This window comes from Filicampus tigris, chromosome 1 (genome assembly GCF_054856515.1).
Source record: "Filicampus tigris isolate MCC_2025a chromosome 1, RoL_Ftig_1.0, whole genome shotgun sequence".
Lineage (NCBI taxonomy): Eukaryota > Metazoa > Chordata > Actinopteri > Syngnathiformes > Syngnathidae > Filicampus > Filicampus tigris.
In genome coordinates, this window is record NC_141217.1 from 7,437,319 (window position 1) to 7,453,402 (window position 16,084).

The 16,084-nt window shown below is 41.3% G+C and overlaps 1 pseudogene; it reads right to left on the reverse strand.

Annotated features, from left to right (window-relative positions):
* Positions 1–685: 685 nt before the first annotated feature.
* Positions 686–12,073, reverse strand: LOC147152634 (uncharacterized; annotated as a pseudogene).
* Between the last annotated feature and the right edge of the window lie 4,011 nt (positions 12,074–16,084).

Here is a 16,084-nt window from a genome sequence, read left to right on the forward strand (position 1 = left end):
GGCGACCTGTTCAGATTTCTAATGGACTAACCTACATTTCATCCAAACTCTACGAGGATAGGCTCAAGTACCATCCCCTGTACAGGATAAGTGGACTAGATAATGGACGAGTAGCTGATTTGGCTTAACCTTGGATGTAACACAACAACAACAGATGCTGATTTACTGAAGTTGTTTACAGCAAAACGTCAAATAACCTGACTTTAGTCTGACTTTCTTTTCCAACTTTGTTTTTTTAAGTCCACAAGTTTCCATGCAAGCTCGATGAATGTAGGTGACTGCAAAGTGTTTTAATCAGCGGGAGGATATCGCAGCTCTCAATTTACCCAGCTGATGAAATTTGTCTTTGGTAAAATGGATTTAAAGGTTTATTTTTTCTGACAGGCAATCAGTAACATTAATTCATATCGTTTGGGGAGAAGACACATACTCTATTTTTACCCTCAAGTTCTGCACCCATGTTCGGGTACAGCTAGAACTTCAAGAGCAACAGTAAAAATACTTAGGCAAATGATGGGCTAGAGCCTGGTATGAACCCCTTTTGCACCCGGAAAGTATTCACAGTCCTTCACTTTTTCCACATTGTGTTATGTTACAGCCAGACTCCAAAAGAGAGTAAATTCATTTTCCCCTCAAAATTGTACACACAGCTTCCCATAATGTCTGTTTTTTTTTTTTTGCAAAATTATCTATTGCCATTTTCCTCCTGGAAGTTAAACCTTAACCCCGGTCTGAGGTGCTGAGCACCCTGCAGCAGGTTTTCAACCAGGATTTCACTATACATTGTCACATTCATCTTTCCCTCAATCTTGACTAGTCTCCCAGTGCTGAAAATCATCCCCACGTCATGATGCTGCCACCACCATGCTTCACTGTAGGGATGGTATTGTTCAGCGTTCAAGTGATGAGTTGTGCCTGGTTTCCTCCAGACATGACGCCTGGCATCCAAAGAATTCAATATTTGTCTCATCAGACCACATAATTTTCTGAGAGTCCTTCAGATGCCTTTTGGAAAACTCCATGTTGACTGCCATGTGCCGTTAACTAACAAGTGGATTCCGCCTGCTAGCCGTTCCAACCATATAGGCCTGATTGGTGGAGTCCTGCCGAGACAGTTGTCCTTCTGGAAGGTTCTCCTCTCTCCTCAGAGTACTGCTGGAGCTCAGACAGAGTGACCATCAGGTTCTTGATTACCTCCTTGACTAAGGCTTTTCTATCTCAATTGCTCAGTTTGGGGTGGGGCGCCAGCTCTAGCAAGAGTCTTGCTGGTTCCGAATATGTTCCATTTGCAGGTGATGGAGGCCACAGTGCTCACTGGAATCTTCAAAAGCAGCAGATGTTTTCTGTATGCTTTCGCTGCATGTTCTTCCCGTGCTTGTGTGGGTTTTTTCCGGGTACTCCGGTGTCCTGCCACATTCCAAACACATACATATATTTTGAAGACTCAAAATTGTCAGAAGGAGTGAGTGTGAATGTTTTTTCGGGGGGTTCGGTTTATTTCTGCCCTTCGATTGGCTGGCGACCAGTTCATAAATTAGCTGGGATATCCTCCAGCATGTCCACGACCTTAGTGAGGTTAAGCAGTACAGCAAATGGATAGATGGAAATACATCCAGTAAAAATCTGCAACTGACTGGTGATCATTCCAGGGTGCAGTCTACCTTTTGCTAGGACTCAATTGGGGTTGTGTGATTTTGTCTCATTGTGGCTTCGCACAGGATTGTCCAAGAGGTGCATTACAGTCAAGATTGGACAGTTGACAACAGGCTTTGCAAACGTTAAATGAACGGGGACTAAGAGATGTCTTTCATCAGCTTTCCTCTAAATTGAATTGCTGAGAAGAGTGATGAGCTATTCCTTTGTGTGTCTGCAGAGGAGGACACCTTCTCTGCGCACCCGCTGTTCTCTCTGCTTTCAAAAAGTCAATTTTTCTGAAATGGAGAAAGGCAGGCTCATTTTAAGATTGATGGCCATGGATCTTTGAAATCTCATTAAAGATAGCGAATTGTTTCTGGGGGCCCCAGGGGCGCAAAAATTGCTGTAGCTATAAAATAGCCCCCCCACCGCCACCCACACAACATCCAAGTTAAAAAAAGAAAATCTGAATTGTGAAGTTTGTTTCTCACAGAAGCTCAGTGAAGACGAGGAGAACGCAACCCAAGCTCATACAGGTTTCTACTTCTATAAAAAAAATAATGTTGCTGCCTTTAAGTCATTAAAATTGTAATATTAAAATCAAAGAGCATCACAGCATCACAACCCTGTGAATATCTATGATTTATCGTAGATATTTTATTTATTTTATCTTAAACTCTCGGTGACATGCTGAGTAGATGTCAGCAGACATGAACATGTCCTCGCCGCATTTGTTCTGCAGATGGCCAATGTGATGAAGCCTTGATTCTGGACTCGTGCCATGTCCTCACTGTCCTCACGACTCCACAAGTCACCAGCGCATTTGTTATTTCAAGGCATTTTTTTGTGGCTATATTGTTGCACTGGCAATTATGTGTGTATTCTTTGAGTAAAAATATCAATGTGCTTTTATTTCACAATTTAAAACAACTGTTCTCAGGTGTCTTAATAACATGTATGTGAAAAGGCTGGAAAAAAAGTCAACTAAGTCGGATTAGTTGATCACAAATATAGGTTGACACAATTTGTGGGGGTGTTGCAAAATCCATGCGATTACTATAATTAATTCTAAAAATATTCGATAGTGAAATCCCTAATGTGACATTCTTTTGGTAAAATATCTCGACAAGCAAGACTTACAGCAGTCTTTAAACCCACATAATATATCTACAGTAAATCTATGAAAACAGCCTGTTTTGAAAGGAAGTCCTGTGTCACACTTGTGGGTGGACGGGCCTTCCAGAGACCCAACTAGTTATACACAAGCAATTAAAAAGTCACAATGTGAATCTCCACTTGAACATTTTGCAATTGTTTTGAAGCAGGGGATTAAGATATACAGTGAAAAGTTTAAAGGCTGTTGGACACCCAGCCGACGGTCTAATGGTGTGGTCGTGCCTTCTTGTTGACATGTACAACGTTGTATAAAAGTCTTGTAAGAATAGTTTCTCTGCAGTAACCTCTGGCTGACTGTTGCATCCAGCTGAGCTTTAATTGCAATGAGCAGATCAAATGAGGAAATAATAAAACAAAAGAATTCTTTGTCACATTTGTCTCAAGAAATGACTTTTAACAAAGCGTGTTGTCCGAATGGATGTGAAATGAGATCCTTTTCGGCGCCGTTCGACATGTCGCCCTTCACAGGAGAAGATGTCATGTTCGTCAGCCTTTGTGCCACTCATATTGTCTTCTTGGATGTTTGCCCTTGTGAGTTAATGAGGAAACAAGCTACTGTACATGGCTAATGTGTTTTGCTCATTCTGCCTTGGTCCTTGCCTCTATAGTTCTTTCTCTTCATTTACCCAAATCATCTTTGTTTTATTTGAAATCATTTCAAATAGTATCTACGATGTTCATTTGCTTATCTTGCCCTCATAAAGTCAATGTTCTGGGTCAGTCAAGACTCACCAGTTTTCTTTGTAGCAAGGTTAGCATGATTCCCCCCCCCCCCTTTTCTTTTTTTCTGAGATTTTTTTTTTTTTTTTAATTTTGGTTGTAAACTTGCCGTTCATTCGTTACCTGACTCAATCACATGCAACACTCTGCCTCTCTGTAGAGTACAGTGTGTCAGTGGATGTGTGCTTGTGTGTCAGGGATTAAAATGAATCAAATGTCCCTACGGATGAGGGCGTTTCTAGACCCCCAAGGGGCTCCAGGCAAGAGGTACAATGGAAGACTGTCCCTCCAAAGATTTAATATCGCTGGCGTCAGGTCTCTAAAATCATACACTTTCAGGCCATCCCAAAAACGCCATATTTGGTCAACCAATTAACGTTGCATCATCAAAGAGAGCTAGCCATGTCCAACACTTTAGATTGGTCAATAAATTGTAATATATTAACACCCACAAGTGTGGACTAACCAAGAGTATAGATTTGTGGAGAAAAAAATTAATTTACCAAATTGTGTCATAGGAGGTTTCAGCCCAACGCCAGCAATATGTTCACGAGAGCAACAATTGTGTAGACCAATTAAAACCCTGGGATCTGCATAAAATATTTAATGAACAAATTCAATACTTTGGGTTCTATTTTCATGCCAAGCACAAGTCAAGTGCAAAGTGTGATCTAATTGTGAGCATGGGTGGAGTTTTCTTTCTTTTGGTATTTTCACAGACGCACGCAGTTACAAATAGGTGTTTGCGCTATTGTGGGCGTGAACACAGCCAACTAGCTTACCAGCCAATGGGAACCAGAGCGTAAGAAGTGCACAGTCTTTGACACTGCGGAAGCAGAAATAGACTCACTGGAGTCCATGGACTCTGTAATATACTGTAAATAGTGTAATGGGCAAAATGTATAGATTTCATTGTATAACTTTTTTAGTACAGCTGGGATAGGCTCCAGCACGCCCACGGCCCTTGTGAGGACGAGCAGTGTAGATAATGGATGGATGGAATTTTTTTAGTTTACCTAGGCCTTCTATAGTGCATCTTAATTTGCCTAACTTGTCTTCATTAGATTGAAGAAGAACGATTTCCAGTGTCTGACCAGAACAAAGGTGACTGGAAAGGCATGCAATTTCAATGAGGCAGGGAGGTTCTCAAAGCCCACTCCAAGCCACCCCATTCCCTTAGAGAACCCCTCGCTCTGTCTTCCCCGCCATCCATGCTGATTCTCTAGTTCATTATAGTTGAAACTTCTATTTAGGTAATTTTTTGTTTGACTTTTAGGTGCAATAGATTTTACATTTGAAATGAATCTTTTAAATAAAAGAAAAAAATACAGCTGTTATTTAGTTTCCTTTATTTAAGGGCGGCATTAATGTTTCAACTGTGCATAATGCTAGAGTGCCTTATAATATGAAATCAGATTTTTAGGGTTAAGAAAAAAAAAGCTTCATTTTTTTGATGAAAACTTAGGCCTACTATGTTAACATATTTTAATGATGGCCATTATAGTGGCACATGGTAGCGCAAAGTCTTTTTTAGGTGAAATGTTTGAGAATCACTGCTCTATTAGAATGAGTGATTCCCCACCCCCACAACAATCCGTTTTTGATTTAGCAAAAATTTGATGTTTGGAAACAGCCTACGCTGCCTTACATAATTATTGCACCACATCGCAAGCGCCTTAATCTTCCACTGCTGTTGTTGATGCTCACGACTGTTTTTCTTTCATGTCATCACATTCACTACTCGTCTGCATTCACCGTTCCCCTGTTCATCAGTGCCATTTTGCTCCTCATCACCTCCTTTCTTCTTTTCCTGTCAGATGATCTCCGAGCGCTGTTTGATCCCCAGACCAGCTCCCCATTCACAGACTCATCTGGCAGCCCTTTTTATTGTTCACACATTTTTATCATCACCTTACACGTCTTCCTCATCTTCTGATGTTTCCCAGGATCTCTTCTTTCATTACATTTTTTTTCCCCGACACATTTTATCAACCTATCCACCTAACCTTTAAGTTACAATGATCTCCCTGTCAACACAAATATGGCTTTTGAAAGTCTTGTTAAGTCTTGTTTTATATGCAAAATGAAATTGTTGAAAATGATGGCAATGTACTGCTTAGGTTTCCCCAATCACCGGCTCCCTACCATGGATAATTTGGTACCAGGTCGAAGAGAAAAAAAATGTCTATTTAAATATTATTTAATTCATCCACAGATTATTTTATTTAGAGAAACGACCACTTAGAGTGCCCAAAGTTACATGGCTAAAATAACGAAAAAGAAAGAAGGCTGGAGAGCTTCTTTAATTTTTTACTACTGAGAAAGTGTGTTTGTCAGAGAACAGCACCCAATCTGAAGTCAGTTTGTTGCTGTCATGCCTTTCTTACAGTCAAAATGTTTTTTGAACACAGAGCCATTATACTTTGCATATAACCTGATATGTCTTGAATACTCATTGGTGCCTTGAAATGCGAGTGACTCGACTTACAAGTTTTTCAAAAGATGAGCCATTATTTCGGGTGACTTTTTTATTTTTGCATTGACTTGGAGGCAAAAATTTGAGATATGAGCACTGAATGGGTAGTGAACTCAACTCTCTTCACAAAAAACAGCAGTTTGGCAAATAGTGAACAATTCTGATAAAATAAAGAGGCTAAACATAAAACAAAGAGAATTACATGTTTATTTAAAATAACCAGGCAACTTTGCCGTAAAATCTCTGCTAGCTTAATGCTAACGCAATGCAAAATGCCATAGATGGTCTAACAAAAAGTGTCGATAGTTGCAGTCATAACTATTGTAGCATCAACACTTGTAGACAGACAATATAATCAGAGGTGGGCATTTTAATAAAAATTAGTGGTCCGTTTATATATATATTACAGATATTACATATACCTACAAAAAACATTTAATCGGTAATTTGACGCTGGAATTGATTAAAAGAGGACAAAAACCAAGCCGGCGACATCCGAGCACTTCAAAGTCTGCGCTCATAAGCTCCCATCATGCCCTCAGCCTTTGAAACATCACACCAGCAAACACACCTGCCCAACACAATGCAATACAACACATCTTCATTTTAACTACAATGCCTTCACAAAACACCTTCTTTCAGGTTTAACACCATGAGTGATTCAGCAAATAAAACAATGATCCAACTAACCGCGTCTAAAGTGCATTTTAAAATGAAACGCAGACTTACCGCACGACACAAGTGAAGGGGTCTTTTTGCAACGAAGCATCTCATCAGTCCATATTAAACAAGCCAGTGTGATCCAGTGAACCTTACTATTTTCACTCGTAATTGTCTACAAAAATAAATAAAGATCGCCATCAGCAGATAGAGAACACGTCATTGTGTTGCACATTTCTCCGGTCGTGAAATTGTGCTTTATTTGAGTATTTTCACCACTTTAAATTGGCTAAAATTGAATAAAAATTACAGACCTTTAAAGACGGACCATTACAATCGATTTATGATTAAAAAAATTAATTTGACCGTACATTATTTGGTCTTACAAGATTTTTGTCCGACAGTGGCTATATATTCATTCATTATCCATACCGCTCATCCTCACAAGGGTCGCGGCGTGCTGGAGCCTATCCCAGCTGTCTTCGGGCAGTGGGCGGGGAACACCCTGAATTGGTTGCCAGCCAATCGCAGGGCACACAGAGACAAACATCCGCACTCACAATCACACCTAGGGGCAATTTAGAGAGTCCAATCAACTTACCATGCATGTTTTTGGAATGTGGGAGGAAACCGGAGTGCCCGGAGAAAACCCACGCAGGCACGGGGAGAACATGCAAACTCCACACAGGGAGGCCGGGGCCGCGATCGAACCCACGACCTCTGAACTGTGAGGCGGACTAGCTAACCAGTCGACCACTGTGCCGCCCAGTGGCTATATAATTTTATTTTAATATTTCGGGGTCCCAAAAATGTTACAATTTGCAACTTCAATTCAACAAACGAAAAAACATACATTAAATACTTTGTTCAGATATTGTCCAATTTTAGTGTTGCTGGGCTTTCTGAGCATACCGGCTGCCTGCTGGCATGTCGTCAAGGGCTGTAAAACATCTCTGAAGAAGGCGAATGCTGATCACCGAAATTCCACAAGGTCTGAAGAAAGAAGCTAAAAACTTTGACTTACTAAGACATGATGCACGTTTTTGAGTCAAATAACATACTGTAACAAATTCGGTTATCCGTATTGTGGTGACGTTTGTGTTTGGTCAAGTTGTGTTATTTCCGTGGTTCCTGAATGGATCACGCGACTTGCTGGATGGGAGGGGTGAGAGAGGAATGAGCGGACGGCAAGAAGGACGTGTACTTACAACGAAACTGTTGTTGCACCGTAGTTGGATTAATAAAGAGGCGATAACTAAGATACGTCTGACATCGTGCCTTTAGAAGACGTTTCTTCGATTGTCACTTCAATCGGACATTTGCAATTTATTTTCCCAAGCCACGCAGAGCCACAACATAAGGATGAAAGAGCCACGGTTTGCCAACCGCTATGATAGACGATTACATAGAAGGAAAAAAATGGGCTTCCGACTATGCTTAGTCCGATTATTTTTATTTATAAAGTTGATCACTTATCGCCTTCAAAATGGGCGTCCGCATCGTCAGATAGACAGACGGGTCCGTCACATAGGCGGAATGCCCAGTTCTGAATAGAACAATACTCACAGGCACATTTTCTTTCTCCTCAGTGGAAAAAAAGCAACATATGGGGTGAGCATGGGGGAGAAACTTTTGAAGAAACATTTTGCTGACTATGAAGTGGAACTGTGAAACACAATCATGAGTTTAGGAAACATTGACAACTTCTTCTTGTTGTGGAAAGAGCCGTTCTGTCCAAAAGAGGTACCTTTCACGGCAAATGAAGTAAGTGCCTGTCATCTTTTCCTATGCTGTTAATTCAACTCATTGAACAACATTCCAGCCAGTGCAACAGTTGGAGTGCACGTCATCATCAGTGTTTCAACACCTCTCGCCTTAGATTGCCGTGCCGTAGTTTAAGTTGGATGCCACAATGTGGATTGGAGGAGCCATTTCATGTACACATGTAAGTCACCAAGTTGACCGTTGTGTCACCGTTGTTCACATTTGTTCATTCATATTTTTGAAAGGCTATAATGTATCTGTTGTCTGGCATTTTAAGTTTACCTGGCAGATCATTCACGTAAGAACAAACATGCTTCATCAAAGTACTTATTTCACCAATGCGATCAAGCAGGTCTAGCAGTCCATGTGTTAGGTCGCCTGATTCTGCTCCTTGAGCACCACCCCTTTTTCCCCCCTTTTTGTGCGTGTGCATGTGTGGTTGTCTTTTTCAGGTTTGGAGAGATGATTGGTGCTGGAATGTGGTTGTATGCACCAGGTGTGAGCAATCATCATCAATGGCATATACAGTATGAACTGGTCCCAAACACTGCTTCGTTGCCAGATCAATACTCTTGAATTAGAGTTTGTGCATCCAGCCACTATCATGAGCATTCTCGAGTAATTCCAGACATTCGACCCTACTTTATGAATTTTCAGATTACTTTGCACCCTGCCTGCCAACCCTGCTGTGAACTCCGCCTGCTACCAGACAACCCCTGGATTCACTCTCCATACTGCACCAGGAGAACTCAATCTTGCTCAAGTGAACATCCAACTATGTTTGACTCAAAAAACCCAACATTGTATTTCCTAAGTTGTCTCCAGTCTCTGCAATTGTACCCTCCACATGCCCAAAACCCTCACACCATGTCTAGTCACCCTCAGTGGCTTAAAGATAGACGTAGCCATTACCAGTTGAGATGATGGTTGAATCAATATTGTTTCCTTAACATTGATTAAATTAATAACCAACTAAAATGTGCATGTAGATTCTGGTTTAGCTGTTGGCTGAATCAACATTGATGTTGTGTGATTTATGGTTGAAAAGCAAACATTGACTCAACATTATTCAACCTTGCGCTTTCTGTATAATTTCTACTTTAGGTCGAAACGTAGATTCAATACTTAAGCCAAACCCTATTTTAACATTGATTCACTCCTATTTTGCTATCTGGGAACTTTTTCTCTGCAACGTCATGGCCATAAATGACACCGCATGCTAAAATCTGTATTGGCCAAGCTTTTATAGGTCAAACAAAGTATAAGTAAAATGTTTTTTTTTCCAATTGCCAATAACATGTTGAGAGACATAGGCATCTCTGATTGAACTTAGCTGTTGACCAGTGTAATTCAAGGCAAAGTGGAAGGGTGTGGGGTTTTATATATTGTCTGGTAGTGTACACATCTTCTCCTAAACAATGCCACAATTCTTTATTAAAGCCTCTTTTGTCTCTCAGTGTCTCTCAAGGTGAGTGCACGCTGTTTATTTCCTTCTCTTGTTGTGTACAGTCATTAGCTCACATATCTGTCTCCCCACAGCCATCAGTTTGCTTTCATGTTTTTTGATCGTCCTGTTTCTTCATTGTATACATTTCCACTTTGGTCCTAGTTCTCCACCGCTTTGTGTATCATTGACATTTCGCTCCCTCTCTCTCTCATGCAGCTCCATGTTTTGCACTTTCTGGGTCTCTTTGCCTTTTTCCAGTCTCCTTGCTTTCCATTCCACTCCTCCTCACTCACACACACACACACACACACTGTACTCTCCTCCTCATTCATATTCCACCTGTGTCAGTCTCCTTGGGCTTGTCAGAGTGAATAAAATCCTCCTTCAAATTCATCTTTTATTGGTCTTTTTATTCACCTACTCCAGGTTCTCTTTTCTTTTCTGACTCTAAGTGTCAATGTTCTTCTGAATGTGTTGTTTGTGAAGCCGTACCTATTTTGGAAAACACCGGCAAAATAGTCTGTTCAGGCACATTCACTAGACAGGGGATGGCATTTCTACATGACATAAAATTGCCAAGGTGACGTGTGAGAGAAAAAGAACAAACAGAAGGGAAATTCCATCCATTTTATGCAGAGGATAGTCAAGGATGCTTGCAGTTTTAAATGTACTGTAGCTGTGGTTTCATTATTTTGTTTTGTCGTTAATAAGCTCTGTTATGTAGCACTATGGAGGAAAAAAAGTATTACAAATTCAACTGATGTTAGACTATAGCACATAATCTAAGGAGCTTTATCAATCTTTATCTAAGGGTATGTTCACACTGCAGCTCAATTCCATTTTTGTGACACGTATATCTGATTTTTCTTCATGCAAGTGTGAACAGTAGAATTCCAATTTTTTATATATTTTTTTCAAATCCGACCTGGGCCTGTATCATATGTGGTTGTGAATCGGATATGTATGCGATGCGTTTTCAGTATGAACATGCATCCGCACACATCTGACCTATACGTCATCAAAAGCTCAATATACGCTCTCACACCGCGCCACTTGATGTCGTTATTTTGGTGCACTCGACGTTGTGCTTTATGCACATAGTTGTCACATCACGGATGCATTACGTCCACATTGGAAGTCGCATTAGTTTTTGTAATGTGAATGAAAAAAATCTTTTGCAGCCAGTCGGGAGTTGTACACGGTAAATTAGTTTTGTTTCAAGTGTTTATTGCAGAATTGAACAGGTATGCAATAGCGCAGTTTTCGAAATTGCTTGTGCCGAATCTGCAGACAGGAAAAATAAAATTACTGGACTTGCATTGCCCGAACAGCCACAGCTGGAATCGGGAGCCGGTTAGTGTGGAAGCCCGTTGAACTGTAACACCGGCGTGGAATCCATTAGCTTTAGAGAGAGAAACTGGTTCATTTACGTGCCCTATTCTAATCTTTTGGCCACTGAAACAACTGTTGGCCTGAATGTAAACAATGCATCGCCACACAGCGCTGATGCATTTCGCCAAAAAACACGATAACAACAGCAAAGGGCAATTAACGGGACAATCGACTATGCAGTAAGATGGGTGACTGGCGACTCGATCTCTTCAAGTGACGTCACTCGCCGAAGATTACCGGAGATTTACAAACATTTGCATTTTCGTTATTAAGTGCATGCTGTGGGTCTAATTATGAATTTGGGTGGGACGAAAATATGCTTAAAAGAGTTTCAGCCGTTAAGATGGTTTACTTCACACTTGGTTTACTTCACACTTGGTCTTTAATAGCCAGCAGTTGGGCCTCCGTCCAGCCGTGGGCATGCAATTAATTTGCAGGATATTTGGTGTATCTTTAGAGAAAAGTGCATAACTACATATCGGAATCACTATGCAAATATAAAAAGCCATCTCAGTCAAGTCTAATTTACACTCACTGAAAAACATCTGTGATATGACTGAGTTTCTCACACACAACTTGGTGCGCAGCTCCTTCTTGTAGATGAATAAATTCCTATTTAAGTCCGGCAGCTGCATCATGTCAAGGGATGCAAAACCCAAATCAGCTGAATTCAAAAATATGAGGACGATCTCAAAAAGTTTAGTGTAGCTGTGACTCTGAGAAGGGTAACCTCCACCTACACATCAGTCACATGGAGGGTGTTTCTGGGGCGTCGGCACCAAAGGGGAGTCTTGCACATGCATGGCGCCCTTCAAGCAAGGACCATCACTAGCATCACACGTAAGGCTATTACGCAATGCCGGGATTGGAGTGTGACGTTTACAACGTGTCATTTCTCCTGCCTTGTGTTGAAAGTAGGGCTGTCAATATGGGAAAAATTTCACATCTTGATATTCATGCCAAATATCTAAAAAATGATATTACTATGAAAACTAAACATACAAAAATGAATTTAAACAGCAAAATATCAATGCAAAAGGATGTGGAAAGTGCAGTTTTCTTTTTTTTGTAAAACACAACATATGTGTACCATATATACTGTATTTCTGTGACTTGATGGCACACGGCTGTGTCTCGCTATAGCATATGACACAGAAATGGACTTCCCGCTTGCGTTCTTCTGCATCTGCATTTCTGTGTGTGTCCCTTGCTCTTTCCCTCTCGCTGTCGGACAAATGCCATTAGCTGGCTTTAGCTGTTGATCAACGCCAAACTTGAAAGGCGATATGCAGAGCTTGGCATACCGCCTATGTGATGGACCGGTTCGACTATCCACCCATCACGGACACCCATTTTGTAGGCAATAAACAATAGATGGGAAACTTGAAAAAATAGTCAGACTAAGCATAGTCGGAAGGCCATTTTTTTCTCGTCTATGTAATTGTATATTACAAGAAATTGTAAACATAGTAAAAAATACAAATATAAAGGTCAAGAGCGGTATTTCAACCCGTGACACAAAGGGGAAAAAGCAGCAACACCACAATCGGAGCAAACGCTCTACCCACTACGCCATGAGCTGGCATGACTGTTGATGAATAAACATGCCACGTCCTCTTGGAAAACTGCCAATCAAGTCAATCTTACTATAAATTCTAATTTCACTTTATGATTTCATAAATATACCTCAGTTGTGGTGCCCTGCGACTGGCTGGCGACCAGTTCGGGGTGTAGTCTGCCTTCGCCCATTGACGGCTGGGATAGGCTCCAGCAACTCCCCGCGACCCTATATAGGATAAGCGGTTTGGAAGATGACATGACATGACCTCAGTTGTGCCTACTAGTACTATCACAATGTGACAAGAAATGACACTAATTTGAAAATCTGGGACACCCACCCACTATGACGTATGTATACTCTCAGTGCTAGCAGATAAATGAACCAAGTAAGTTATCTCATCATGTGTAATGTACAGCATGGCACAGCATCGAATTCACTTCACTTCACTTCAGTTTATTGAAATGTATCTTGTGGGGCGATTTTGTTTGCAGCAGGTCACATTAACAGACATACAACGAAACAGTCAGTATAACAGTAGGAAGTGGGATATGGCAATGTATTGCATCAAATGCATAGAATGCACAGACATAATGCAAGGCATCAAGTAAACAGGCACACATGGTTCGTGATACCGATACAAAACATGATAACAGACTACTGGTCAAATGCAAATATGCAACACAAGAGTTAAGTAGTATTAATGAAAACAAATGAGAATTTCAAACAATAACACTGGGCTTAATAACCGTAGCCTTTAGCTTACCATTCTTCCGATTTGAGTCTCACCTCCACTCCATGTCCAGTCGTTCGGGCACAACACTTTCGGACCGGAAAACGATGGACAAACACACTGCAAAGGCCGACAGAGACACCAACTACTCCGAACCTTCTGCCTCCATGCCATCAGCGTTAGTATATTTACCAAACAATTATGAATGGTTTCTGTCCGAAAATAAACTCAAGTATAAATATAAATCCTACCTGGTATAACCAATTGCGTCACAATAGCTTCCCATGGTGTGCCTTTCTATCAATCGATCGGCGTAGCCTTTGACAGTGATGTCGAATAACTGCGGTCTTGTTTTTTTGCGCTCTTCTGTCCAGCCAGCCATTATGTCCATAGAGGAGATGTGAAAATGAGCGAAGTTGATTTAGTTTTTGAGGAATAGCTTCAATTTGCACTGTTTACCCGCATTCGTCACTGATCTAACAGCCAATCACAGTGATCATTTGTCCCGACAGCCCGACCCGATTCTACATGTTGAATCGGCCGAAAACGTCCCCCAGACACCCCAACAAAGGCTCCGACTTTATGACATTGCACGTTGCAGAAGTACACGTACAACACCAGCATTTTTTTTCACTAAAAACTGCTGAAAATTCACATGAGGTTCTGTTGGTACAAGCGTGGGCTATCTTGAAAGGCATTCACATATAGGCCTAGCACTTGTTTGTTTCCTTACATGTAAATAAAAAAGAGCAGACAATGGTCCGTTTGCCAGTTTGGACCATTTCTGTACCCTCTTCAACCAAAAACAGTACTCATTTGTACCGAGGAGTTAAATTGTGAACCCTGCAGTGTACTTCACGAAACCTGACCTCTACAGTCCCCTTTTTTTCTGACAGTGTACTCTGACAGCTCTCATGCAATCTTAAAATTTGGAGCGTTGGAAGTGTGCATGATTCAATTCAAGTGAAAGGAGTTTAAAAATGAGTAAATGTGTGTGGACTAGGTTACAACTCCCGCCCATTCTGTCTCTAACAGGCCGGTTCGTCTCCTGGTGAGAGCTGACCTTTCTCTTGAAGGCGAGGGAGAGACGGCCAGCAAACGAAGCGAGAGAGGGAACCATGTGTGGAAGTGGGTCAATGACAACTCGCTGGAACAGAAAGATGAGTCTTGTAGGTGCATGTGAAGATGCGTTGTGTTAGCAGCAGGTGGGTGACTTGGAGCATGAGTTTGTTTATCGATTGCATGGCGATGCCTGATATCAGGCTCATTGGTAATTGCGAGTGAGAAAAACGCGTGCGTGTGTGCAGGACTGATGTATATCGAGATACAGTGTTTTCAGACCGCTGTCTTCATGTGGTAACCATGACAACATCACTGTGTGCTAGAGGCTGTCTCTGCACATTGTGACATCAATGTTACATGCACACACATTCAGCCAACATACACTTAATGAATGTGGCTGGTAAACACACAAACACACAGTTGCTCCTGGTTACACAAGCCATGCATTTACATGGAAATAATGACACAATGCTGAACGGCAAGTGTGTGGCCCTCCAAGTCTCTAGAGGCAAAACATGACCAGCTCTTATCCTCACACACACACATGCACTTACACGAACAACTAAAAATTGAAGCAAACCGAAAACCTATCAACATCGATTGGGAAGACAGCAGAAAATCTTGGTTATCGACATTTTCATTGAATTTCTTTAAGACTATCACAATATTGCCTGCACGGTAAGGTTTTAGGATGGCAACAATTTAACGTAGCTACTGATTATTTGTATTTCTAAGGTAAAAATCTGGGTCAGCCAAGGTTCAGCGAAGCATTGTGTTCAAACTCAAGCCTTTGTATTACATTTGTGCGACTGCACTGACGGGCGATGTTATATTCCCATGCAGTTAATTGAAAAGTTTGGATTTGTAAAAGGTGTTAAATGGCTGGAAGATGGCAAAATCCATCAGGCACAGCAACACAGAGACAAAAATTTAATTACGAACTGGTGAATCTATCGTTTGTGGGGGATGTGGAAAGTGAATCTAAGGAAAACAAAGCATGAACATCTCAGACTGATGATATCGAACAAGGGAGGAAAACTGCAAAGATTTTTTCCCCTCCTGTGATGACATTGAGTTAGTCATGTTTCCAAATACGATCCATCACCACAATTGTGTGTGTGTGTGTGTGTAATATTATGAGAGTGTTCATGAGAACGTGAACAAGGCAGAGCGAGAGTGAATCATTCCCTGACCAGACCACCTTGGCAGCGTGATATCAAATGCATTATTTGACGATTGGATCGCTTGCTACAAAAGCTGATAGATTGCTGCCTGAAATTGATTTCTGTCTGGTTGTGACACACACACGCACACACACGCACACAGCGGCTATGAGACAGACAGCCAGGAGAAACTAATTACTAGCTCACAGGCTGGCTGAGAAGCGCACCACAATGAAAACACCTGAAGGACTGGCAGGCTGGCAAGCAGAGACAAAATAAATTGGGAAATTAATGTTCC